The following is a 26,040-nucleotide window of genomic DNA, read 5'->3' on the forward strand; positions in this document are numbered from 1 at the left end:
CACCCCTTCTATTTTACTTGTCATCTTTTGACACCAATGACAATGTCTACACTAGGGATGTAATATCCCAGTTAATCAGCTAACTGGTTAACTGACTGGTGGAATTCAGGCAGGGGACCACTCCAGCACAGCAGGAGCAGCCCCCAGCCCTCTGGCTCCCAGCCCTGCACTGAGGCTGTTGTAGGTTCCCAGCTCACATCCTCCCATCCTCCACAAGAGCAACCCCCTGCCTGCAGCAGGCAGGGAGCTTCTCCAGTCCTCACCAGTTCCCAGTTAATTGGTTAATCTTTCACATCCCTCGTCTACACATGTGGCAATGCCCAGTTTAATGGATTACCTGGGTGCTACTGAACTACAGACAACAATAATGATAATAAAATCAGAACCCAGCTTTCCAGCTCTTTCCTTACTGGACATGGCTTTGGCTGACTCTTCCATGCCTCAATCTCCACTTGCCAGAAATGTCTCAGAAGATGAACTGGATTTAGGAATTCACACCTTGGTTGGGATAGAAATTGTGGCCTCTGTGATGGAGATAAAGTAATGCAGAGCTGCAGCAATTTGCATCATATCATCTACTACTATTCACTAATCTCGAAGGAGAGAAACTTCATGATCTGAAAGAAAGCTCACATGCCAGATAAACAGTTACAGAGACCTTGGTTTCCAGATTCACACAGTTGGAATGACTTATCTAAACAGGCTGTACCAGGTTACAGTGCTCTGTCATCACTACAGATTTACATTGGCCCAATGGACACACAGGCATTGCAGATTAATCACTTACCTTTGGTAGGCAGGCTATTTAAAAAAGTTAAAATCTGTAAAGTAAATCTGTAGCTTCGAATGAATGAGAAGAGAGAGAAAGAAGAGTCTAGGTTTCTGTACCCAGTCTGTCTCGCAATGCAAGTGCCCATCAGACTCTGATATATGCAAAAACATGGTTCAGAAATACTGCTTTAAATGCACCATTGGTTACTGCTAGTCTCCTTGATCATGGTCATATGGGATATGCTGTGGATTGTGGGCACCAGGGAGCTGAGAGCAGCGGTGTGAGCAGCACTAGTGTGCTGTGCACATCAGGGAGTTGTGAATAGATTAGGAATAAAGTGCACTCCTCATGAACAATAGACCTTCCCTGCTTAAGAAACCATTGGCCAGGCTTGGAAAAACCAGGCAGAGAATCTGGAATCTACATTCTGAGCTGAATCTGCTTAACGGCAGATAGCAAGTGAGAGAGAGAAAATGCAGCTACAGGTCACAGAGATTGTTTTTATAATATCATCTGTAAAAATCCCCAAAATGCATTCAGTCTATGAACACCAGTCTCTCTCCCAGAGTCCCACCCCCAGACACTGACCAGGCAGACTTTCCACACACCCCAACATCTATGCTTCCAGCCACTGCCTCATTACCTTGCTTGAGCTGTCACTGAGCATCTACTAGCACAAGTCACTAGGGCCAGGGGACTGAGTGAAACATTTTAAATTCTCACTCATGATAAAATTCAAAAGATTCATAATTAAACCAACAGAAAGTCTAAGACTAATTTGATCTTATCCTATTAACCCGAGAACAGGAGAAAACTCAAAATGAAATAATAAAATCTGAACAATTTCACCACAGAGCATTATCTTCCTGTAATCACCAACTCACAGAGTTTAACAACTTCACCTTAAATAATTCTCTTTAATATAAGCTATGACATATTCACTGATGCCAGCTTTCATTAATAAACCCTTTAAGAGTAGCCCTTGTCAGAAACATTCTACTGAATATGAAATGATATGAAGCAGAAATGAGGATAGCATAGAATTCACCACTACCAGGGTGTTGAATAACATCCTGCAGTGAATTCCATATGGTACCAATCATTTCTGTTCATTTGTAGGACACATTTGCTTTGCAAATGAGACCTTTTGGTCTGCTCTACTGAGTGAGGATCAATGACTCTGCACTCTAGTTAAATTCCTTTTCTTTTGCACAACTGGCTGTACTTAGAATGCTTTTACTCCAACATACAAAGTGTATTAAATGTAGCTAAGTATATCCGATAATTAAAGATGAACTATTCGCCAAACAGCATCCTTATAAAGTTGGATCCAGAATAATCTTCATGACGTCTCAAGTTTCAGCGTTGGTTGATTTTAAAAACAATTAGGCATACTTCTTGGCTGTGGCATTAAGATATGCACTTCAACTCTGTAAGTGCACTTTCCCCAAACTGTGATGGCTCATTTGTACATACTGATTTCTTTATCAGATTTCTGCTATTTGCCAAGGGTCCTACAAACAAGTTTAGGACAACAGTGAATGGAGAAGACAGCTCTAATACCAGCAAACATGTCACTGGTGTTTTAGCAATCTTGAGTGTAAAAAAATCCTGGGGCTCACCTGTTGCCCCCACCTGTGGCTCAAGTGTGGAGGTGGTGAGGGGTTAGGGTTGCCAACTCTCCTGGACCATAGGGACTGTACACCACTGGTGTGAATGGCACCCAGTCCAGGACAGTTGGCAACCATCTCAAGGGTACAAAGAGGTCTAAGGTGGGAGGGTATAATTCAGAAACCTCCTCCCTTCTCCCCCTCCACCCACACTCCCAAAAAACTGTTCCAGCACCACTGTGGCTGAGCATGAATTAATCATGAGAAAAGTCAGCTGATTTGCCAACCTCTGTGAGGGTGCTGGACCTCACAAGGTATACAAGACAGTTGAACCTTTCATTTAGTGTGTAACCGTGGCCACGTTGTTTAACCCATCTGTGTTTTGAAGGCTCTCTCTACTAAAGGATAATATCAAGACACTTTGTAAAGGAGTGCAGCTGATGTAAGGAGAAATGCTATAGTGCTAGAGAGTATCAGTTTATAAAACACATGCAGGGAGGAGCCTTTCCTTAGATGACAGATGTCTTGGGAGCCAGATTTCTCTCTTAACTGGACATAAAATATGCAAAGCCTAAATTATTTTACTGAATCAAAAAATAAAGCTATTCCCATTTCTGGGAACATGCTACCTCCACTGCAGCTCCGTAGAGGTTACTTTGTGCTAGTTATGTTTATTGGATTCATCTGTAAGTAATTAAATGTAGTCATAGAAGCTTGATCTATAAATGGAAACTACAAAAGCAATTACCATAACTTCTATTGAACTGGTAAGTAATGGCAGTTCCATTTTATGTACATTTAAAGGAATGCTATTTATACTGCATGAAAAAAATCATAACACAATCCACTTGCAGATATTTGCTGCCCAAATCACACTCTTCATAGAATGGAGTCATGGGGTTGTAATTTTAGCTATACTGTTTCTCATCTTATAGCCTTCCTGATAGGAGTTTCATACCTTGAAAGGGTCCCAGTGCTTCTCCTCTCATTGCAGGACACAGAAAACCCAAGTGAAGGGAAATATTTAATTTCATGTACAAGAAACTGGATGACTTGCCATTACACAGTCTTCCCCCAGCTCTAATGGCTAAAATTCAGTCCATTTTTAATCACTATTATCTCATGGCTGCTCGGGGCCTCCAAACGAAGAACTGTTTTTTATCATCAAGCCCAGTTCCTAGTGGGGAGGTGTCCAGCTCATCGTCACTAGGACATAGTCATCAGGACATCTTCCCTGTTGGAAGATAAGTAAAAACTAGCCCAGAGAAAGTGAACTATCTTCTGAGGCTGATTTTTGTTGCTTCTAAGTTTACTAAACTTCAACCATTTGGCCTGAATTTTTTTATTCTGGGTTTTGGCCTTATGCTGGCAATTTTTAGAAAGTTTTAGCTAAAATGATTCAATTGTTTCTGAGGAAGAAGTAAGGGAACACATTTTGCCCAATGATTGGGACTAATGCCTCCACATTTTGAAGCAGCAGCTTCACATTTGTCAAAGAGTTCCATCAGGAATATGGCTCTGGCCATCCATGTGACAATCTGTCTGAATTTGGCCAACCTATGAACATCTGAAAATTTCATTTTTCACATGCTGATTAGAGACGGCTTAGAGTTTGGCAACTAAAGTTTCCAAAGACCAAGCATGCTGCATCCCAGGACACCAGCCAGTAAGAAGAACTTTCCCTTCTAAATCCTCCTCCTGCCCACCAGAGGCCACTATGGTGCCCGGCTGAGGAACTGCAAAGCACACTGTCACAATATTTCTTTGCGCCCAGCAAATAGTCATGAAATCCACTGGCCAAATGGGTGTTTAATCTCCCTTTAGTGTCACGGCCCAATGACCTTCTATAACAGTCGTTAGATACCCTGCCAAATCAAGTGACCTGGATTTCTGTTCTGAGCCCAATGGTTTTAACCCATCTGACAAACCATGTGGGAGCCAATATGGTTCCATATGATAGAAGTTCTTTTTTTCCAGTGTGCTTTAAAAAACCCCAGGAAATTACATATGATAATCTAGGTTAGAAGAATGTTAGGAAATTTACCAAAATTAAGGTGGCCTGTGCAACTAAAATTCAGTGCTCTTGGGCATATGCATCCTAATACAGTTTTTAGTTAAATGTTCACAATACTATATTATTACCTGGTATGAGACACCTTACTAATGGCTAACGACATGATTTAGTCATAAAGGTGATGGAATCCATGACTTTACTGGACCAGCAACTGCAACTGTGTCCTTCCACTCTGCTTGGTGGCTACAAACAGAACCCGTAGCTGTGCACTCCATCTCTCTGCAGCTGCAGCTAGAACTGGGGCAATGATCTTCCCCAGCTTTGGCCAGGGCCAGGGCTACGAACTCCCACCCCACAATTTTAGCTTGGAGTGGAGCTGGGGCTCAGCATATTCCTTCCCTCCCTGTCACTGCAGCCACGGCTGGAGCCAGGGATGAGCGCCCCCTTGCCCAAAGCTTTAATTCTGCCCTCCTCTCCACAAGCTCCAGCTGTCATTCATCCTCCCACATATGGCTCAGCATCCCATCCTCCAGTTTCATCAGTGATTTGATAATGGGATAAAGAGTACACTTATAAAGTTTGCAGATGATACAAAGCTGGGAGGGGTTGCAAGTGCTTTGGGGGACAGGGTCATAATTCTAAATGATCTGGACAAACTGGAGAAATGGTCTGAGGTAAATAGAATGAAGTTTAATAAGAACACATGCAAACTGTTCCACTTAGGAAGGAACAATCCATTTCACACATACAGAATGGGAAGCAACTGTCTACGAATGGGTACTCAGAAAGGGATCATAGAGAATCACAAGCTACACAAGTCAACAGTGTAACACTGTTTGCAAAAATAGTGTACATCATTCTGGGATGTTTTAACAAGAGCACTGTGAGCAAGGCACGAGAAATCATTCTTCTGGTCTACTCGAAGCTGATTAGTCCTCAGCTGGAGTATGGTGTCCAGATCTGCATGCCACAGTTTAGGAAAGAGGTGGAGAAATTGGAGAATGTCCAGAGAAGAGCAACAAAAATGATTAAAAGTCTTGAAAACATGAGCTATAAGGGAAATTAAAAAACTTTTAATCGGGAAAAGAGAAGACTGAGAGGGAACATAATAATAGTTTTCAATTGCCTTAAAGGGAAGGACAAGGGAGGCTTAGCTTGCACATTAGGAGAAATTGTCAAGGTGGTAAAGCACTGGAATAAGTTGCTTGGGAAGTTGTAGAATCTCCATCACTGGAGATATTTAAGAGCATATTAGAGACATACCTGTCAGGGATGGTCTTGGTGGTGTTTGGTTCTACCATGAGTGCAGGGAGTGGACTAGATGACCTCTTGTGGTCTCTTCCTTTTCTACAATTCTATGATTTTATGTCAGTCTCTACATTCAGAATACTTTGTGGGTCTATGGTTTTGTAGGGAATGAATGCAAACATACTCAGATTAAAAAGAATCTCTGACTTTTAATGTTCCAACTAGTTTCGCCTGTTGGCTTCCAAAAATAATTTGATTTTGTATTTGATATAAGGTGTGTGCAAAAGACATTCCTCTATAATACTGATGCCAAAAATAAGCATTCAGATTGTGGTGCCAATTCTGGCACTCCAAGCAGACATGAACACACACAGCTAATCTACAAAAATGTGGCCTGTGACAACATGCAGTTCTTAACATACAAAAAAGCAGCACAGAAGAGTAAAAAAAACAGACACATCAAAGAGCCTCGAGGCAGGGCTTTATTGTCTAGCTAGTTCTGACTCCAGGCTAAAAGACCAAGATGACTTTTAGGGTAAAGGCTCCTACTTGACCCTTCCTGCCTGAGTTCTACTGCTTGTATCTGAAACCTTCCTTTGAAAAAAAAAAAACAGTTTCCCAAAGGAAATATGGAAAAACTCACCACCCCAACAGAGCTGTTGACTATAAGAACACTGCCCGTTTAGTTGTTCAACATATATTCCAATTCTATGTCAACATCGCTAGGTAGAAATTCAGTCACTAGGCGGAATCTATATAGAAAAACCCTTGCTTTGAGGAGATGGAGAAGTGACATAATAAGCGATAGTGCTTGTGTTTAATTTTGGATGTCTATAAACAAGCTGGAGACTTTTCACTCCTATAACAAAAACAGTCAATGGCCGTATAGTCCCCGAGAAGAACCAGGGTTATCTGCTGTATGATGGGTGGAGTGCAAGAGCGCCAGACAGACTTTCACTGTTCACAGAAAAGCACTAACTTAAACTTTCTATTTGTAACTCCCCAGCTAAGGAAATGATGAAACCTACAGAACCACACAGCATTTCTTCCTTTGTAACTAGCTCCTGTTCCAAATACCCAGATCAGCAAGGTTTGGGGGCGGAAAGTGAAGTTCTAATCCTTTGTTCCTGGAGTCACAGCACCACAATTCCCATAAGACTAGGTCTACACTCAAAAATTAAGTTGACCTAGCTACATTGCTTGCTTAGGGCTATGAAAATTCCAACCACTAAGCAATGTAGTTAAGTTGAGCTAACCCCAGTGTAGACAGAGCTAGGTTGAGGTACAAATTCTTCCATTCACCCAGCAGCTACCTCTCACTGAGAACCCTCATGTTTCTATCATGAGTGTCTGCACCTAAGTGTTACAGCGGCACAGCTTTGCCTCTGTAGAGTTTCATGTGCAGACAAGCCCTACACAGCTGCTCTAAAATACTCAATTGGAAGGAAAAATGTTCCCCTTTGAATTAGTACACAGACCCTTCCAAGCGCACGCACAAACTACACATAAGCCCTCCCTATATGCCAGATGCATGTGCTTACACATAGGGTACAAGGACAAGAGTGGCCTTTAGAGGAGGGGAGTTGGCCTCACAGCTGCCATTCTGGGGGGGAAGGATGAGGCTACAGCTGCATAAACCAGGACACTGCTTGCACTTCTTTCCCTTCCCCTCATGATCAGGGAGCAAAGAGAAAGTACAGAGCTTCTGTGAATTCCTCTCACTCCCAGCTAGTATGGGGAAGGGGAAGAGCAGCAAGCAGAGTCCTGTCCTGGTAAGTGCAAGTGTAGCTCCCTCCCCTCCCAAGCCTCTTGAAATGGCACCTTTGGAGCTTGTGGAGGTTATTTGTTTTATTTGCCATGAGTGGAGTCCTGCCCGTTTCTCATCAGAATTCCTGGCCACTTTGGGACTTATGCTGGACTCTTAATGCAATTTCAGGGAAGATCTGTGCATGTGAATAGCTGAGTAGGTGTATGGGTAGCTACACTTCCCCTGCAAAAGCCACTGGGTAACAGTGTCTGTGCAAATGTGGATAAAGATCTGGAAGGCCCAGGAACTGAATATACCCGGAGAACGTGAGGAATCAGAAATAAAGATGACCCTTCCCAACTTCACTGTCAGACAGTGAGGGAATAAGAAGGGGGAGAAAAAAGTCTGAACACTGATGTGTTAGTGAGGTAATATCAATATTATACACACTCCACATGTACATGAGAACACGCACACCCGACACCACATAAATCTTTGCACCTTTAGTCAGTAGCAAACAGACGGTGAACTCAAAAGTAATTTGCAGAAAACCTGGCATTAGGAAAACAGTGTAAGAGAAGAGTTTTTTATAATCCTGTGTTACTGCTCTTTGCTGCTGAGACATCTGTTACGCACAGCTAAGTGTGGGCTTCAAGCAGTGTGTGAGACTTGGGGATGGCTAATATAACTTCTACTTTGACTAATAAAGCCAAGAATCACAGGTGGTAGTGGGGTAATGCCAAATTTCCATAAGACTTTCTGGCAGTCAATGCATTGCTGCCCTTTCACACCCGGAACCCCAGAAAATCCAGACTGAAAACGCATTTTAATTCCTGCTTCATTTGGAAGGGTGCCTTGGTTTGGGAGTCCCTGCAGGCTCTCCTAGCAAATACCCCACTTAGCACAAGGGAAGCTAGCAAGCTTGGTGTCTGCTTCTGCAGGGGTGTTTCAGGTATAGGCATACAGCTGGATTCCAAAGTCTCAGGGGAGAGCCGTGTGAATCTGTAACTGGAAAAACTTAAAAACCAGTAAATGGTCCTGTAGCACCTCAGAGACTAACAAAAATGTAGATGGGATCATGAGCTTTCATGGGCACAGCCCACTTCTTCAGATGAATGGAATAAAGGGGTCCATGGTGCAATTTCTTTGCGTAGAGGGAAGGAAGGTACAGGAGATTATTTCCCGGTTAGACTAAAATGCCTACATAAAGAGATTATCGGAGGCAAGCAGGGTTACTAAAAAGGATCTATACCAGCAGGGTTTGGTAACTATAGCCCTCGTTTTTCAAATGGTGTTTCCACTAATGGCCTTTGGACCAACAGGGCCCTCAGGCTGTTCTCAGGTGCTGAATACTGACATTCGGGGTAGGAAGAGCAATGCTCCTTTACCTTGTCAGTACTGCTCCAGGATCTTCTCTCACTCTTGCTGTCCGAGTGCAGGGCATAGTAGCTGAGTTCCTACTAACCCTGACTGGGGATTCCAGTCCACGCAATACAGATCCCCTTTCTCCAGCACAATGTGGGGTTACTGTCTCAGGGACTGTGCTGAGGGTTCACTGCGTCCCCATTCACAGATGTCACCTATTCCAATATGTGTCCTGTCATCATGCTGTTCTTGTATGAAACTTCCTCCTCCAGTAGGGTCATCATACATCTCCCTGGCTGGACCTGGTCCCCAGGTTGTTCCCACCTGGGGACAGGGGGTTTGGGAGTTCCCTAGGCCCATTGGATGAGGTCTGTCACATGGCTCAGCTGTAGCATTGGTCATCTCATTATAATTTCCTGAAAGGAGGTCCAATCCCAACTAACTATCACTGGATATGTTAAGTTGCTGGCTCCTGCACTGAAATCACTGTGGGTTCCCACCGTCAGTTCCAAAAATCAACTTGAAAAGGCTTCATGTCTCCACACATATACTGCAAGCAAATCTTCCCTTCCACAGGTAGCCTGAATCACTTGTTGGCTACATCCCAAATCTAGAAATCCCGGTGCCGTCTTTCTTGGACCCATACCAGGACTGCCAATTTGGGGCAGCTATCCTACAGGTCCTCCCTTCCGCCATCCAATTCCAAGTGCATTCATGTTCCATCAATGGGCTCTCATTTTTCATGTGCCTGTCTACAGGCTCCTTTCTGGGGAGCAGGTTGACCCTGTGTAGGACCTGTCCAAGCTCAAGTACTCCAGTCTGGCTGTCTTCACTGCTCTGCGGGTATCCAGACAATACCTCATGTGACTCAGCCCTATGTCTTTCCAGGTCTACTCCACTCTGTGAAAAGGTCCAGGTGGCCGGAGAGGGATCTGTACACACTTTCAATTGCACCCAGAGTTCAGAGCCTGCTGGTAGGCAACCCACTGTATCTGTGACCCTAGGTGACAAGTGGATGGAAGTTGCACCGGTCCCGTCTCTAGCAACTGATCCACTATGAAAAAATTATCCACCTGCTGCCCCGTATCTAACACTAACTCAGGGCAATGCAGGAGCATCCCCTCGCAGCCCATTACTGGTGGCATGGACCAACCCTGAGACTTGGGCTCCCTTGAACAAAGCCACCACCAACAATGCTCTTTTATTGCATGGGCCACTACCCAAGGAATAGCCCCCTGGAGGGCTGCCGATGCATCTCCATGCTGATATATAGATAATATAAAATGGTGGTGTTCATCCAATTATAGTCTCTAGTCTGCCCTGGATTATGGTTATGGTCTGTCAGGTAAGATGCTAAAATCAACACGAAACCTCTCCAGAGGCTTTTGAGAGGCTAGTATACTCTCCTCTCAAAGGTGGCAAGGAATGCTTTAGGGTTGTCCTCAGGGCCCATCGTAATTAACTTTAGCAGCACAGGTAGAGAAATCCTCCTTGTGAACAAGGCCTTTTGGGACCTGCCTGCGGAGGGACTGAGAATCTTGGCTGTTGCAGAAAGCCCCTCTGGAGTTACTGCTGCTAAGAGACCATCTCCTTCAGTAGCTGTGCTGCTTGGGCCTACTCCTGCTGGGTCATCTATTGCTCCAACATCTACTGCTGATTGGCCTGCTTTTATCAGCACTCCGCCATCAACTTCCACCAGTGCTCAGGAGTTCTCTTGACTGATGCCCCTCTCAACGAGCTGGTGAGGGACCTCTTTCAGTCATGATGCCTTTTATTAGGCAGAGGACTTCATACCCGCAGGACTTCATCAACTGCAATCAGCCTGCTCCCTGTGTGGAACTCTCTTGCCCCAAAGTTTCCTATAGGAGCTCCACTCCCGAGCAATCTTACTATTCCCAACAGAAGTCCAGGTCACTTCCAGAGTCTTTTCTGGCAAAAGGCCTGTAAATCCCAATTTACAGGCTCCTTGCCACCATTGGGATGAGGGCATGTCCCATCACACTCCCCCAAACAATGCTGGGAAAACAGGGTCCTGTTCCCAGGAATGCACTGGTACTCCTGTCACGTTAGTGTTCCCAAACATCCTGGCATGAGCCTGAACTAATGGACAGGAAGAAGTCTGGGTGGATCAGACTTGCATTGGGGAAGGGTTTAAAATACTTTCTATGTGGACTGTTATCTAAAGATGTCCTTCTTTTCCTCTCATCCCATTACAGAACCACCAACTACATCCCCATTCTCTCCTTACCTTTAGGGACACCATGGTTGGGGGGCGGGAATTTTGTATTATATCAATATCTGGCTATGCACTTTTGCATTACAAACTGGTTTTATTTGAGCTGTCGTTATGACCATACCAAGCACATTTTCTTTTAGTACAGATTATGTCCAAGATGCTAGAGTTCTAGAAAGGAGATGGCAATTAATCTAGCCATTTCACTGCTCCATTAGTGAACATGATGCTCAATTAAAAGTTTTGCTAACATTTGTTCATGTCACCTCCTATTTTTGCTGCGCTCTGTATTATTGCTGTCCTCCAGTTCAAATGTATCCCAAAGGACACCAGTTATATTTTTTTCAGATCTTGCAGAGAACTGCTTTTGAAGCAGCACTGAAACCTCCCTTACTCCCCTGAGATAAACAGCAATCATTCAACCTGATTCTTGCCTGCAAATTAGCCCTAGTCTCACAAGCAGTCCATGATATTAACAACAAGGGCTTGGGCAGTCCCAAAGCCTCTCAGAAGTCTGTTGTATTCATTTTGATGGACTTCTTTTGTATGGCATTGGAAAAGCAAAAGGCTGGATTATAACTGGATTTTAAGCCATTCTAATACTTCTGGGGTAGGCTCTGATAGAGGCAGCAAGGGAGGAAAAAAAACTTATCAAGTTCCTACTTAAGCATTTGTTTAATGTGTAGTCAACTGGTCACTTACATCCCTATCAGGAACTGCTGTTCTTGAAGTCTAATCTCAAAACATTTCAGTTGGTGTCTGGGATTCAACTGGAGTGGGACTGGGGATGTCATCTGGATTCTTCCCTCTGGCTTGATCTGGTCAGGGCATCCCTTAGGATTGTAAATCCCAGGAGAGAGGGTTGTAGCCACAATAGTGACGCTTTTTTCAGCAGTAGTTGTATCTTCTCCCTCCCAAAATCTCTCCTTAAGGACCCACAAAGGGAATGATGGTTTGCACAGCTCATACCCTCCTGATTTTGTCCATCAATTAGGCCTAATGTTGGACATGCCAACTTTGGTTCATTCATTTGCAGTTCCACATCTTCTGTTTTCACCAAGCATGATTTCAACATAGTCCTTAACCTGTATCAGCAGGCCATTTCTGCCTGAACTAATCCAGTTTCTCTATCAAGTTCTCTTGCACTTGTTCATAACATTCATTATTGAACACAACTTGACCTACTTTCTATCAACATTTATTATTATAGGTTACTGTAGCTTCTTATGAACTTTCTCATACTTTGTAAAACTGAGCTGACAATTAGGCTACATTTGTCATCCCGGTTATCACAATAACCCTTTAGGCATTCTCTAGTCCCCCTGGTGCCAGAAGAGGTAAGTGGCTTCATGCAGTTTGTAGCTACCAATGGATTTTATTTCCTAATGAAAAAATCACTGCAGTACCTCTCAGACAGTGTCAGAGGAGACAACCAGCTGATCCCACAGGGGGTTGGTAGGAGAGAGCATTGTCAGACAAGCCGGACTTCCGTAAAAGCAAAGAACCATCTGACTCTATGGAGCTGCCTTTTAATGGGGTGTCAGTTCTGCTGTCAAGGTGACTCAGCATGCACTCCAAAGACATGACTACATAACTCCACACTAAAATCCACAGGCTTTTTGCTTTTCTGTAGTTGCTGCTAAGTCTTTTCCATTGGATACTTAAAACATGGAAACATATCTTTGACAGAGATTTGCTGGGATACCAGGATGGTCTGAGAGGTGCTTAATTTGCGCCAGGGCTTGTGAAGGCTGAGTCAGAGCCTCGGCACCTCTAAGCTTGTGGCATCAGTTATGAAAGTAACAACAACTGTGACAGCTCTTCCCCACTTTCATTATAAATTAAGGACTGAGTCTAAGTGGCATTCTTACCCCCAAACACCCTATCACCTAAAAAGCCCAAACAGCCTATTTAGGTTTGCTGACTGTAATTATCCATGTAACATCTAAAAGCTGATTTAAACCTCCCAATAACCAAACAGAGCATCTGCCTTTAGAACTAGAAATTGCCTATAGATCATCCAGCCCATCTCCTACAGCCAGTGGAGAATTGGTTTTGATAACATTTCTTCTTGGGCTTTATGCAGTTTAAAATGGGATCTCAACCCCTTCCCTAAGTTTTCCTTTCCCAATTTCATCCTTAAAATCCTCCTTATACCCCCATATATAACACTAACTCCTCTCCTAGTTGTTTACAGCCTTCATCTATTTGTAGCTCAAGCTTTTCCTTCCTCGCTAGACTGGTTTCTTGGAGGATAACAAATCAAACTTTTATTCTCTCCTTTTAATCCAGTGCTTCAGACCAAAGATCATTTTTGTTGCTCCCTCCCATTTGCTGACTGTAAATTTTTTCTGCTTCAATGAGAGATGAGCCCCTTACATAAGCCCATCTCCTCAACACATTTAAAAGAGCCTTTTTGCTGTTTTAAGATTGGCAAATTGTGTCATCAAAAACAAATGGACACATTGTTCTATGCATTTAGAGGCCTTTGTGCAAACAATCCAGATAGTTTTGCACCTAATCTCTGTTTTCATTTTAGTCCCTAATCTAGGGATACATTTTGTGCAGATGTAGATTAGGAACCTAAACTCAAAAATAGGGATATCAATATGTAGTCGACTAAATGATTAATTAATAAGCCTCGACTTACAGGTTAATCCTTTCAACTATGCACACTGTCTACTGTATCAGAGGCAGCAAGGGGACTTGGGAGGGAGGTGGTGCCCATGGGGAGATGGCTTTTAAGCAGATTCCCCATGAGCACCAGATCCCATCAAGCCGCCTGCTCCCTGCATCTGCATGCTGCTGCCTCTGATAGAGAGGCAGCAGTACGAAGGGAAAGGGAGACAGATAGGAGCTGGTACATTTGGGAAGCTGGCTGCCCAGGAGTATCAGCTCCCCTGGAGCTGCTTATCCCCCACACTGCTGCCACTCTATCAGAGGCACTAGCATGTGGTGGGAAGGGGTATGAAGGGGGGGAAGCGGGAGCCAATACACATAAGGAGCCAGCTTTTAAGTTGTCTCTTGGCATGTGCCAGCTCTACAGAGCCAGAGGCAATGGGGGGCGGGGCAGGAGCTGGAGCTTAGGACGAGTCAGCTGGCTCCGTGTATGCACCATCTCTGCGGAGCTGCCTGTCCTCCACCCTCTGCCTCTGTGGGAGGCAGTAGCATGGGGGGGCGGGGCAGGGAAGAATGCCCTGGAGCAGCCTCTGTCCGCAGCAAGGTTGGGCTTGCCATGGACAGAGGCCGCTCTGTGGGGTGGCAGCATAGCTCCTGTCCACAAGGAGCTCAGGCCCTCCATGAACAGGGGCTACTGCTGCCCCCACTGCTGCCTCTGTATCAGAGACAGCAGCGTGGGATTGCAGGCCAAAGCCAGTCTGTGAGGGGATCCAGTTTAAAAACTATCTCCCCACGCAGACCAGTTCCTGCCTTCCATCCCATGCTCCTGCCTCTGATAGGCCACAGTGCGGGGTTGCAGGGGACTCCCCCGGAGTGGGACCAGGAGTGCACTGGCTGCCAGCCTCACTCCTGGGAACTACTGAATAGTTGTGTAACCAATAAAATCTGACGCAGTTACACGATTCTTCAATTAATTGATATTTAACATCCCTACTGGAAAATACTCTGGATGTGTATTACATATGAGTCCTGTGTGTCTATGGGTGCATGAATGCAACAATTTGATAATCCAGTAAATAAGTTCACTGTTTGATTAAACAGTTTTAAGATTGCTGTTTTAAGAGCTGCAAAGCCAGGAAGAACATTCAATATCTTTCCCAGTCAAAGGGCAATATCTTGACACAGGGACCAGACATCTGGTTACCTACAAAAAGGGAGTTTGATTTTCTACTTCTCAACAATTTAATGACAAAAGGCTGAAAATCCTCTGCTAACCCTCTTTTCCTTTAAATATGATCTCTATAAGGCCCCAAAAGATTAAAACAAATTTTTATCTTAGGGTACGTCTAAACTACATGCCTCCGTCGACGGAGGCATGTAGATTAGCCAGATCGGCAGAGGTAAATGAAGCCGCGATTAAAATAATTGCGGCTTCATTTAAATTTAAATGGCTGCCCCGCTCTGCCGATCAGCTGTTTGTCGGCAGATCGGGGCAGTCTGAACGCGCCGCGCCGACAAAGAAGCCTTTCTTGATCGGCACAGGTATGCCTCGTGAAACCAGGTTTACCTGTGCCGATCAAGAAAGGCTTCTTTGTCGGCGCGGCGCGTCCAGACTGCCCCGATCTGCCGACAAACAGCTGATCGGCAGAGCGGGGCAGCCATTTAAATTTAAATGAAACCGCGATTATTTTAATCGCGGCTTCATTTCCCTCTGCCGATCTGGCTAATCTACATGCCTCCGTCGACGGAGGCATGTAGTCTAGACACACCCTTATTGACAAGATTTGAGTTATTTTTATGTGTTATACCCACATGCACTAAACTGTCCTAAGTCATACTAGTTTGAATCGGCTGTTAAAAATGAACACTACCACCATGTCCCTGCTTTTAGGCTAAATCACTGATTCAGAAAGTATATACTGGAACTGTAGAAGATTCAGAGAAGGGCAACACAGACGATTAAGGGAGTGGAACAGCTTCCGTACAAAGACACTAAAAAGATTAGCGTTGTTCATTTTAGGGCAGAGACAACTATAAACAGATATGATAAAGGTTTATAAAACCATGAATAGTGTAGAAAAAGTGAATACAGAAATGTTATTTACCTCTTCCCACAACACCAAAATGAGGGTTTACCCAATGAAATTTACAGTAGTAGGTTTGATACGAACAAGAGGAAGTACTTTTCCACACATCACACAATTAACCTGTGAAACTCACTGCCATGGAAAGTTGTAAAGGCCAAAAGTAACTAGGTTAAAAAAGAACTAGATGAGCTCACTGAGGATTGGAGCAATCAGTGGTCATTAGCCAAGAGGGACAAAGATGACCTCAGCAGAGGTGCAGAAGCACTTGTCCCAGTACCAGGGACAGAGCCCAGGCCTGGGAGGACTTTATCATTTTAAAATCTATTCCTTGGATGAAAACTTGAGTGTGTCAGAGAACTTCAGAAATGTGATCCTGAGCCCTCCGACCACAGCAATCTCTGACATCCATATTCCATTACTTCATGAGGTTTCTGCTTCTATGCAAAATTATAGTAAGAAATGTTTAAATTTATGGACTGTAAAGAGAGGCTCCATTTGAGCAAATTTACGTAATTACCAAAAAATTGGCAGAAAAAGCCACATGTAATTCTGAGTTAGCTGTGGAGAAGTTGATGGTTACCATCAAACACTGGCCTCGAGGGAGAGATTAGGTGACCTTACAGGGCTTTTCCATTAGTGATTTCTAGAGTTAGGGAGAGCTGTATCACTGCCTTTGTCAGTGGGTAGTGGAATAATAGTCCAAACCAACTGCCCCATGTTTCTGGGGCTATGCACAATGCTAAGCTCTTAGTGGCTGCTTTTTTGTTTCATAAACCACTGTGGCATTATGAGTCTCTAAGGGGGAGCTGGAAAGCTGGAAAGCTGCAGCTCTGACACAAATGGGCATGTGAAGGATGAGGGACTGTCTGGTTTATTGTTATGACTCTCATATACATCTCAGTTTATCTGCTTGATTATTTTCTTGCCTGACTGCAAACAGTTAAATCAAAGGAAGCTTTTGGGAAAAAATAAACAGGAAACGAAACAATCACAGAGATAAAGGACCACCAGAAAGAATACCACATTTCCTTAAGGGAACAATAAGGGATTTATCAACTAGGAAACACCCACCTGCTGTATTCCAGCCAGGCTAGCAGGTTTACTTAATCCTGCTGGAACCTATGACCAACAGGATACTAAACTGTGAAAGACTTCTATCTAAAGAGGAAGGGGGAAAGAGGGTGAATGGGCAGCAATGGCTGGAGGTGAGTCTTTGTCAGACAGACGCTAAGGCGGAGTGGGCAACAATTTTAGAAGGGGGAGCACGTCACAAATTTTTGAAGTGGACCTGGGCCACCCTGGAAAAGGCAGGGCCTCAGATGGGAGGGATGGGGCCAGAACACTTTTTCATTGGGGAGCATATAACGTCTTTGTCCCTTGCCCCCGAGAGAATGGCCAGCTGTTCTGAACAGATGGCAGTTCCCTCTAGGTACCTGTGCCCCTGGCAGTGAGAGATTTTCTGCCCTCTTCCCGCCCCCAGTCAATCAGGGCCTGAGGGTGGGGAAGCACGTTGGTCTCTCCTCTCTTCCCCCACCCTGCAAGGGGTGAGCTGTTCAACTGGCACTTCACTCTAAGCACTGCATGCCCCTAGGGGGGGAGAAGGCCCTGACTGGCCTGGGGGTGGGCATCTGCGGGCCAGAACAACTCACTTGGCAGCCTGGATCTGGCCAACAGACTCTATTGCCCACCCTGCTCTAAGGAGGTGCTGAAAGAGCTGTCCATCTATCTGTCTGCCTCTCCTAGGGCAGGACTAGTGATCTCTGGGGATATGTCTACACTGCATGCTTATTTTGAAATAAGCTATTCTGGAAGAAATACTCTAAAATAGCTTATTTTGAAATAGCGCGTATACACTACAGAGAAGACTTAAAATGAGTCTGAGGCAGGCTTCCCTAATGTGGATATACTGCATTGATTTGGAGCCCCAGGATGTAGTAGTGAGTAATTACATGAATGGCCGTGGGGAGGAGCTATTTCAAAATAGCACTGGAGCATCAGCACATAGCTATTTTGGATTAGGTGTTTTTCCTCGTAGGTTTACAGAATTCGGAATAAGCCGTCTGTTATTTCATATTTATTTTGAAACAACAGAATTGCTGTGTAGATGCTTGCACTGTTATTACAGAATAACAGCAGTTATTCTGCAATAATGCTGCTATATAAATGCACTCCAGGTGAGTTGAACTTATCTAAATGCTATTCTTTTCTTGTAAGTTTTGGATAAGAGCTACATGTACAGGCTTTTTGTTGTTGTAGTCCCTTTCTCTGCATGCTGTGTACCTGTGATTGAATAAATAAGATTTGGTTTTAAAGAAACTGTTTTTGAGTAACTTTAATTAGCCTCTGGTCACGGGCTACCAAAAGAAAAGGACTAACAGGTGTCATTCACTGGTAGACCTGTCATGGACTCACATGGGCAGGTATTTTTTCAGACTACAGACCTATTCCAAGAGTACAGCTAGATTGCGGGGTTTTTTGGGATATCTCTGGTATCCCCAAAAAACTCTGCTGCATCCAGGGAACATATCTGTCCTTCTGCTTTTTTTTTGCGGAAGAGCAAATGCACTCTTTCGGAAGCCCATGTATTCCTCGTTTCATGAGGAAGAAGGGGGCTTTCGAAAGAGGGTGCTTTCCCAAAATTTGGCCCAGTCTAGATGGGTCAAATTTCAGAAAAGCATCTTCTGACAAAAGTATCAGAAAAAGATACACAAAATGCAAAACATATTTTGTGTATCTGTTTCTGATAGATCCTCACAGTCTAGCTGTACCCTAAGGGTGTGTCTAGACTACAGAGTCTATACCTGTGTCTATACTACCGCCGATTTCTATTGACATAACGTCGACAGAACTCGGCAGTTTTGTCGACAGCAATAAACCTCATTCTACGAGGAATAACACCTTTTGTCGACAGAGTTATGTCGACAGAAGGTGTTATTGCATCTACACTGTCCTTTGCATCTACACTGTTATGTCGACAAAGCGGCTTGCTTTGTCGACAGAACTGGATGTAATCTAGATGCTCTTTGTCGACAGAAGCTTTGTCGACAGTATCTGACGACAAAAGTCTGTAGTCTAGACGTACCCTAAGAGTGGTAGAACTGCATGGCTCTCCCCAGAGACAAGTGAAAATGGCAAAATCTGTCACCATAGGGATGCAACTCCAGAGAACATAAAATTATCTAATGAGCAACTTGTCTTGCAACTGCGACAAGGTTTTATAACCAGAATATAGCACTTTTTCTTTCAGATATTCTTTCACCCCATAACTGGAATGCACTAATGAAGCTTGACTGATCGAGTCTGCAAGCAGCATGTGTGAGGAAGACAAAATGATCAGGTGGACAGAAATGGTACTATGGATGGAAGATGCAAACAATGAAACATTTCTTTCTCATATTACTCAGCTGGACGTGGATTTGGTGACAACCAAGTTTCAGAACAACGGTTCATAATGACATTCTACTTCTACTAATTCTCAGCAGACACTTATGCATGACTTCTTCTGACTTATTTTAAGCATTTCCAGCTGACAGCAGCAAGAAGGCCTGAGAGGCAATAAATTCTCATGGGATTACTGCAGTCTTAAGCAAACAAGAAGTACCTAGAAGTCACAGTATGCCCCATATGGGGTGGAACTTTCAGGAATGTTTAATCTGTGTCACGTTACTACATGCTGAAAAATTTATCCCACATCAAATTGTGACACCAACTACATTAGAATGTTAAGCTCATTTCATTGCAACATTCTACTCATATGTGGCACAATGATTACTTGAAAAAGCTGGTATATAAATGCAATTAAAAAGAGTACAAGAATTATTATAAAGCAGCATTCAATTTAGTCAAAGTTATTTTCACAGCATGGGCTAAAGCAGAGGCGGGGAACCTTTTTTGGGTTGGGCCACTGACAGAAAAATCTGTAAATTAGTAAGGGGCCACACACAAGTAAGAAACAAAAAATCCTCACTGATGTGGCCCCCAAGTGAGAAAGAGCGATACTCCCCACATTCCCCTCACACACCAGGCTAGTAGATTTGTATGTTTTAGCTACCTATATTCTCGAGTATAAGCCGAGTTTTTCAGCACATTTTTTGTGCTGAAAAATGCCCCCCTCGGCTTATACTCAAGTCAGCGTCTCGAGAACTGAGGAAAGTGAGTACGCTGGTCAGGTTCTAAGGCATCCAGGTTGTCATATCTGTCAGGAGGTGTTATTGTTATGGACTGCGCTGTAAATTCATCATCAAAGTATCTCGTGTCAATTTCTGAGGTCTGAAAGCTCTATGTATGTGCGATGAACAGCGCACATACATAGGCTTGCTGGCTGCACAGTGACTGCCAGTGATTGGCTTGTCACTGTGCTGTGGGCAGGGGGCGGGTCCGGAGGCAGAAGCGCGGCTCGGCGCAGGCTGAAGAGAAGAGATAAGGTAAGGGGCCTGAATGGAAAGGATAAAATCCTTATGGAAAGCAGGATCTGCCCAGGGATTGTGGAAATATTTTATCCTCTGTGTCGGGGGAATGGTATATGTGGAGAGGGAGTTGCCATCTGCAAGTTTCCCTCAGCTAAAAACACAAAAACAGCTAGGAAGCTGGGACACCTTGTGTGTTAGCTTGGTTGCTGATTGAGCTAAGGTTGTTGTACTTTTAAAGTTACGGTATTTTTGATACCATATTGTTTTTGTTGACCCCCTTTTCCACTTACAGAGCTAGGTTATTGTTTTTCTTTGAAATAAATATTCATGTAATTTTATTGGTATCTATCTTCATTTTTTACATTTACCAGTAGCTGCCTCATTTCCTACCCTAGGCTTATACTCGAGTCAATATGTTTTCCCAGTTCTTTGTGGTAAAATTAGGTGCCTCGGCTTATATTCGGGTCGGCTTATACTCGAGTATATATGGTATGTGGTGGGCGGCAGAGGGACTAGAGCACCAGTGCGGACTCCCCAGTGCTGGAGGACGGGGGACGAGGGAGGAAGCCCTGAGCCTCAAGGGCCAAATCCAAGCCTGAGGTTCCCCACATCTGGGCTAAAGTTTCAAACATATTGTCTCTAAGTTGTGCCATCAAAAACACATGCACAGATTTTGTTTTATGTATTAAGAGGCCTCTGAAGCCAAACAATGCACCCAATCTCTGTTTGCCTCTTTGGTCTCTAATCGAGGCACACATTTTGTGCAATTTGATAATCCATCTAATCAGTTCACTGATTAAATGCTTCAGAGCTCTAATCCTGTTTTACAGGGCACATGGTAAGGTAATTGTCCAGAACAGCTGTAATATCCTCAGCCTGGGCAGCTGCTCCTGAGTTGCAGTGTTTGCAAGTCCCATTTACAGAGAAAAATGTGGGTAGTATGGATAGTTCACAAAAATATAATCAAGTAATGTCCAAGATCTGCTTTAAGCCAGAAATGCAGTAGGGGTATTGGAACCCCATCCTCATTCATCTGCTGTGCCTTGCTGGTATAGAACTGGTATAGAAAATTACTGTACCTGTCCAAAGGAGTCTGGAAGAGCTACCTTCCTGTGTCAAAATGGGAGGAATTTGATCCTTAATGTAACTCAAAGGCTCCTTATTAGAGGGTTAGCCACAAACTTTTAAAATTCATTTGTTATGTTATGAACCACTGCAGGGGAAAGATATACTGTATACCCAGCATGTACATTAAAAAAACAAAGATTTGTATATCCCAAATAGTTTTCCTAAAAACAACTATGAAACCACCAGAATATCTTCTACTGTCTCAGAGCTACAGACAGCATTCTTTATCAAAACAGCCCAAAGACCAAAAATTGACAACAGATATGAAAGCAACAGAGAGTAGCTTTAAAAACACCATCTTGATGCCTGATTGGAACCTAGCAAGATTGTTTTCAAAGCAGCAGTATTGTGTTGTGGGCATCAGTCCCTCCTAGGGACCTAAGCGGCATTCCAGAAGCTGGATAAAGGAATCTGGGTGACCTGGAAAGAAAGCAGGCTGAGAACTGGAGCAGGAGATGCATCATCAAAAGGAGAGGAAAACCAACAAATGCCCTGCAGATCTCATCATAATGCAAAGTGCAGCCTCCCGAGTCTGGACCTTGAAGACTGGCACATGAGCATAAAGTATTCTGAACGCCTGCAAATCACACAGGGAGAAAGTAAAATCTCATGTCTGAGTTTTCTGTAGCTTCTAGGGAAGAGTCCAGAACCATGAAAAATCGAGGTCTTATGGAAAAACAGTGACAGACACTCTCCTAGCCCAGCAGTGTTAGTAGGAAACTGCCAGAATGTTGGGACATTACAGGCAGAAACAAGCTGATGCTGGAGGGTGGGGTTCCCCACTTTGTATTAACCAGTGTTTTGCCCAGTCCAGTTCTACCTATACCAGTGGTTCTCAAACTGTTTGGCCCACAGCCCATCCTGTTCAACACAGACATTTCTACAGACCTGCCAACCACTTCTTATGACAAAATGGGTGCAGGAGCAGGGTGGGGTTGCGTGGGGATGTGGAAAGGAGAAAGGGTGGAAGTGCGGGGTCTGGGAGGGACAAGGGGTGCAGGAGTGGGGTGGGGGTGCAGAGTCTTGGCCTAAGAGGGTATGTGAGGGAGGAGGAGGTGCAGGATCTGGGCATGAGGGAATGAGGGGGCATTTACCTGGCTGCATGCCTTCCGCTGCTCCCAGGCACCGCCCCCTGCTGTTCCTGCTGCCCATGATTCCAGCCAATGGGAACAGTGAGGAAAACCTTCAGGCAAGCAGTTTCCTGCACTGGCCATCCCCCAGCTGGGAGAGAGCAGCAGCATGTGGAGCTGCCTCCTTCCCCTGCAAGCCAGATTTGGTCCACGAGGCTCGTCCCCCTTCAGCTAGTGCTTCAACCTCACAGGGGGCCACAGGGCGAGAGTACTAGTGCAGGCTCCTCACTGCAGGGAGGAGGGGGACAACCACAAGCCTGCGGCCCACCTGCAAGATGGTCATGGACCATTAGTGGTTTGTGGACCACACTTTGAGAAGCACTGACTTATACTAAGAATTTCACAATATAAACATTTGCTATTTAAAAATGTCTAATTTCCCTAAAAGTCAATGGTAACAACCAGAGGAGTATTTTTGTATGCATTTGGTATTTATAATGATATTTACATTTGGAACTTTAAAAAAAATGTTAAAAGTGATGTAACAAGTGACAGGTCTTGAACCAACAGGAAATTCTATGGCCAAACTCAACTGAACCAAGCAGATTTTTCTGCTATTTAGCATGCATTTGTCCCTCATTAATGTAATCCCATTCCCTCCTTGTCAAACCCTGAATAATCTCTCACCCCTTTAACTGTGTACACACTTCCAATAACTGTGGACTTTTACAGTTCCCCTTAGTTGCCACTTATCCAAAGGACACAAATTTAGCTCTTTTGATCTTTCCTTGCAAACCAATCCCTGCTGCCCCTTAATCACTTTTTTTACTCTTCTCTGAACTCCCTCCAATAATGATGTGATCATAATCCTCAGAAAGGAGACGCTTTGGCTTTCATTCTTCCCCACAAATGCACGCAAATTCTCAGGCAGTTCCAGGCTTCATGCATACTGCTGTCACCAGCCGCCAAGCTCTGGACTATGGCACTGAAACAAAGACGGAATTGTCTCATAAATACTAGCAATGCCAGAAGCAGAAAGGCAAACAAATGCAACACAACAAAAACTAAAACAATGAAGTGATCAAATTTAATTTTGTCAATAGGACACAGTGCATTAGAGGTAAACCCTAAAGTCAGAACACAGAAGATGCAGCTTGCTGGAGTTTTTGCAGAAGCCAGAGCTACAGCTCCCATGTCCTGTATATCTGCAACTAATGTAACAATCAGCACCATCATCTTCACTCTGAAGTTCAAAACGAGTCTTACAACCTATTCTATGTCCTTATTCTAACTTCTTGTGCATGTTGTTGCGAGCTGTTCAATAGCTACCATCCTGCAGTGGCTACATTTCAAAGGTAAATAGCATGATCCTTGCATATACTGTAAAGCGCCTGCAATATTCCAAAACTGGAGATAGTATAAATAACAGCTAGCATGGATTTCTAAAGAACCAACCTGATAGCTTTTTTTGATAGGATAACAAGTCTTGTGGATAAGTAGGATGCAGTAGATGTGGTCATACAGTCTTGCATGACCTTTTTATCAATAAACTAGGAAAATACAATGTAGACAGGGTTACTCTAAGATAGGTGCATAACAGGTTGAATAACTGTTCTCAGAGAGTAATTATCAATGGCTCACAGTCATGCTGGAAGGGCAGAACTAGTGGGATTCAATGAGGATCACTTTTGGGACTGGTTCTGTTCAATAGCTTCATCAATGGCACCTTTGGGACCTGACTGGTAACAGATGAGGGATTTTCTAGGCCAATGGAGGTTCTTTCTGGTCCCACACATTGCCACCTCCCCTGCTCTTCCCCCTCCCCATCCCAGGCTTTTCCCATTACCCAGTTGAGCAGCTCTTGTTTCCCTCCTTCCTGCCCCACAGCCCAGCATCGCCCCTCCCTGCATAGTGCCGGGCTCCCAGCCCATTTAGCCCCTGCAGCGTGCTGGGCTCCCTGATCCTAGAACATCCGTGACTCTTCCATACCACGGATGTTGCTGGACCAGAGTTCTGGTTTATAAAGGTATAACATGTGCTCCACTTAGGAAGGAACAATCCGTGTCACATGTACAGAATGGAAAGCAACTGTCTAGGAAGGAGCCCTGCAGAAAGGGATGCAGGGATCAGAGTGCACCACAAGCTAAATATGAGTCAACAGTGTGAAAAAAAGCAAATACGATTCTGGGATACCTGAACACGAGTGTTGTGAGTAAGACACGAGAAGTCATTCTTCAGCTTTACCTTGCACTGATTAGGCCTTAATTGGAGTACTGTGTCCAGGTCCGGGCACCACATTCCAAGAAAGATGTGGAAAAATTGGAGAAGGTCCAGAGAAAAGCAACAAAAATGATGAAAGGTCTAGAGAACATGAGCTATGAGGGAAGGCTGAAAGAACTGGGATTGTTCAGTTTAGAAAAGAGAAGACTGAGAGGGGTCAGGATAGCAACTTTTAAGTAGGTTAAAGTGTGTTATAAGGAGGAGGAAGAAAAATTATTTTCCTTAACGTCTCATGATAGGACAAGAAGCAATGGGCTTAAATTGTAGCAAGGAAGGTTTAGGTTGGATATTAGGAAAAACTTCCTACATGTCAGGGTGGTTAAACACTGGAATAAATTGCCTAGGGAGATTGTGGAATCTCCATCATTGGAGATATTTAAAGGCAAGTTAGATAAACATTTGTCAGGGATGATTTAGATGGTGCTTGGTCCTGCCATGAGGACAAGGGACTAGAGTTCATGAGCTCTTGAGGCCCTTTCCAGTGCTAGGAGTATTTTTTTGCATAGGAGTAGCCCTAATCAGGATCAGAGTCACATTGTGTTGGGTGTGACAGATAAATACAGGAAGATAGATAAATACAGGAAGCAATTCTGTTTTAATGTTCTAATGGGTTTTATGCTGCACTCATCACAGCAGTATCTGAGGCTATGTCTACACACCAGCATTATTTCAAAATAACTGATGTTATTCCAAAATACCATAGTCTATGTCTACTCAACAAGCTGTTATTTCAACATAATGTTGAAATAATGTTGAGCTGGAGGATGTCTTACTCTGAGTCCTGTAACCCTCATATTACGAGGCATAAGGGAAGTCAGAGCAAGAATGCACCAACTCAGACTTCCTGCTGCGTAGACAGTGCCAAAAGCCGAAATAAGCTTTTCAACTCAAGATAGACAGTTGACATTGATCAAGTTGCGTAGCTTATTTCAGCTTTAGCCCTGCTGTGTAGCTGTGTCCTCAAGTGTCTTTAACAGGGCATTACACAATGTGACTATACATCCATCAAGTGTTTGTTTTCTCATCCTTTTCTCAGAGAGAAATGTGTGCCGTGGGGTGTCTTGTTTGGGAAGGTTTCCTTTATTAATTATTATTATTATAGGATTATTAAATAAATAAACCTGCTGTTTTGCGCTTATGTTAGAGAAGATACAGTCCAAGAAATGGACCTAGAATTTCAGCTTACAAGTTAATGGAAGGGTTTACAATCAAAGGAGGATAAAAAGGTGCTTTTTCAGACCATACTAGCCAGCATGTTCTAACCCTTAATAAATCGACTGTCTGCCCATTGTGCATGGATCTTGTTGGGGTGGGGCAGCTTGCGTGTTCTTATGATCCCAGGAGCTATGCCAGCAGGAGCTTAGTGCTCCTGGTAGGTTCAACCAAGCTGGAAAGGTCAAGGGGGGAGGAGCCAGACTAAGCATGCACACGGGTCCTCCAGAATTGGTGGTTTGGCTC

The 26,040-nt window shown here is 44.0% G+C and overlaps 1 protein-coding gene across 9 annotated transcripts in view; it reads right to left on the bottom strand.

Annotated features, from left to right (window-relative positions):
- The window catches only part of TTC28 (tetratricopeptide repeat domain 28), a 590,183-nt gene that overhangs the window by 252,166 nt on the left and 311,977 nt on the right, over nt 1–26,040 (bottom strand). The window lies entirely within an intron of this gene.

This window comes from Pelodiscus sinensis, chromosome 15 (genome assembly GCF_049634645.1).
Source record: "Pelodiscus sinensis isolate JC-2024 chromosome 15, ASM4963464v1, whole genome shotgun sequence".
In the NCBI taxonomy this organism is placed as follows: domain Eukaryota; kingdom Metazoa; phylum Chordata; order Testudines; family Trionychidae; genus Pelodiscus; species Pelodiscus sinensis.